The sequence below is a fragment of the Peromyscus leucopus genome, chromosome 10, assembly GCF_004664715.2.
Source record: "Peromyscus leucopus breed LL Stock chromosome 10, UCI_PerLeu_2.1, whole genome shotgun sequence".
Taxonomy (NCBI): Eukaryota; Metazoa; Chordata; class Mammalia; order Rodentia; family Cricetidae; genus Peromyscus; species Peromyscus leucopus.
The window spans coordinates 27,130,714-27,133,582 of NC_051071.1; positions in this window are offsets into that span (position 1 = coordinate 27,130,714).

Genomic DNA, 2,869 nt, shown 5'->3' on the forward strand with positions numbered 1-2,869 from the left:
GGCATGAAGTGGGTTGTTGAGTAGACGGGAGACCCGGAGCTTGCGCTCTCAGGCTCGGGGCGGTGCACACAAGCAAACACAAACGGCTAAGCCAGAAGCGAACTGAAAGCAGGTCAGTGATGCGGGACCCTCAAGAACCTGGCTTCTAGAAGTGTGAGAGGGCCTCACTTCCTCCCACCACAGGTCACTTAACCAAAACAGATCACCTCTGTCACTCTCAGCCCCAGGACAGCTCCCTGATTGCCAGTGCTGGGACACAGACAAGCAAAACCCTTAGAGAGTCCACGCAGGTCTGAGAGCTAAGGCACCGGGAGGTGGCTTCCCCACCTAGGCAAGCAATCCGCTCTCTAGGGAGCAGCAGCAGCAGCTACTGCCCCCATCACTAAGCCCAGCTGACCCTTCCTGACCTCGAGGGGCTCACTTTACAACTTTCTGTGAATTTTCACTGAGAAGATTCCGGTCCAAGCCAGACTGACGACTCAAGGGAGACAAAGCATGAGATTTAAAAATAAATAAATAAAAACAAAAACCTTTAACTGATTTAGGACTGGAGGGATGGCCCAGTGCTTTAAGAGCTTTTGCAGAGGACCTGGGTTTGGTTCCCAGCATGCCGGTGGTGGTCCAGCCCCATGCTCCATTCTCCAGCTCCAGCTCTAGCTCCAGCTCCATGGGATCCAGTTCCCTCTCTCTGGCCTCTGAGGGCGCTGCATGCACATTGTGCACATCCATACACATAAACTAAATAAATCTTTAAGATTTAATATTAACATTCTGAAGCAAGGTGGTGGTATTTAATCCCAGCACTCAGGAGGCAGAGGCAGGGGAATCTCTATGAGTTCCAGGCCAGCTTGGTCTACAAAGCTAGTTCTAGAATACCCAAGACCTGTCTCAAAAAAACGATACAACAACAAAAAAAATAATAATAACATTTTGGAAAAGCCAGTTAGCAGAAAAAGACTAGGATACTTGGGCTTAATATAAAAAAAAAAAAAACTTGAATTAAAATTAAAATTGATTTGCTGGGTGATGGTGGCACCTTTACTCCCAGAACTCAGAGGCAGAAGCAGGCTGTGAGTTCAAGTCTAGTAGCCTGGTCTACAGAGCAAATTCCAACCCTGTCTCAAAAAAACCAAAAAACAAAAACAAAAAAAAAATTAAAATTGAGTTAAATTGATCAGTCATCCTGCTTCTGCCTGAGGAAATGCAGGACAGGTCTAGAGGGTCCAGCATCCAGGCCTCCCACCCAAAGGTCAGTGAGCCCCTCTCCTAGGCTGGGTGGGGAGCCACTCATCAGGACCAAAAGGATAACCTGGAGCCACATGCCAGCCCACATTCCAGCAGCTTACACTTATGGAGGAAGTTTAGGTTGACTGTCCCACAGCCCAGAGACTGATGGAGGGAGCCGGACTCCACACCAGCTTGGCTATGGCTCAGGTAGGCCTGCAGAGATGCCACCTGGGTGCCAGCTCCCTGTGGGCACCAGCTCAGGGCAGCTGTTGTTGCTTCCTTGGCCTGTGCAGGAAGTACTCACTGGCTGTGCTGTGGGGAACCCTTGTCCACCCCACAGAGGTGAGTCACAACACCTCAGCTCCACAGGGCTGCCCAGCCTCCCGAGCATCCCCCCAAGGGTCTCTGTCCCTATGTCCATCTGTAAGACAGAGCCTTTGCCCTCCTTCTCAGCCCATGACCTCCCCAGGGTAGGGGTCTGCTACCTACAGGTGGATTTAACACAGGTTGTGAGGAATAGTTCCATGAGAGCCAATGCCACAACCACCATCCAGCCTTCCTGACATGGGGGCCACCCTGCTCTGCCTGTCTTCCTCTCTTCCGGTCCCATGCCCTGGCTAGGCTGCACATGTGGCCCATCTGCACAGACCTGTCTCCTCCACCCAGGGTCACCTGCTCCTCTCTCCCCACTTCTCTGGACCCTGCTACATATTCTACCTAATGCCCAGATACTGACCCCCGGGCCCCCCAGCAGTGTCAAGCGAGGTATCCAGGACAAGCCAAGGACACTCAGAGCCAGGCTCTACTTTTGGCAGTCTACCCACAGAGATCCTGTGACCATAAGATATGGGGATGAGAGACAGAATTCCATCTTCAAAGACAGCAGCCACTGTGGAGAAACAGGCTGGGACATGCCAGGGGGAGTCACCGTCGTCATCAAAGACTCCCATTGTTCTCCCGAGATATCCTGACTCCTGACCTGAGCCAGGCATCCCTGATAGCCAAACTCAGCAGCAGCCAGTGCTGGAGAAGCCTAGGCTGAGACTACACAGTTTGGAACTCTCATTTTCTTGATCCCTGTTTCTTCTACAGAAAACCCAAGCTGTATACGACAGCCCCAAGGCAGAGAGCTCACCTTATGGTCCAGATCCACCAGGGTCATGGTTGAGTGTAAGGCTTGGGCAATGCCAACCCAACCTGCCTCACACTCTAGGGCAGGACAAGTTTCCCCCATGGGTTTTGGGTAGGTGAGGTGTTGAACCCACGAGAGATGAAGAGGGATTATCCTGGCAGAGCCCCAGGCTTGTGGAAGTGAAGCCTGGGGGCTGGGGTAGCACTCCTTGGCTGGTGCCTCAAGTCAGAACGTTCATGGGGTGGATGCCCTGTAAGTGATGGGGATGCTGGCCATCAGCTGAGGCATATTAGTCAATGAGCAGTCAGCCCTGGAACATGAGTCAAGGAGCTCCTGGGTCCATCCTGGGACAGGAGGTCCCACAGTGGCTACTGTTCCTCTGTGTGCCTCTCAGCCCCACAGCGAGGCCACAAAGGAGTCCAGCTGTTGATCTTACAGGAACAGCCACTCCTCCCACACCTGTGTATGGAAGGCTCTAGCCTCGGGTTAGTCAGGCTGGGCCCTCCGGTG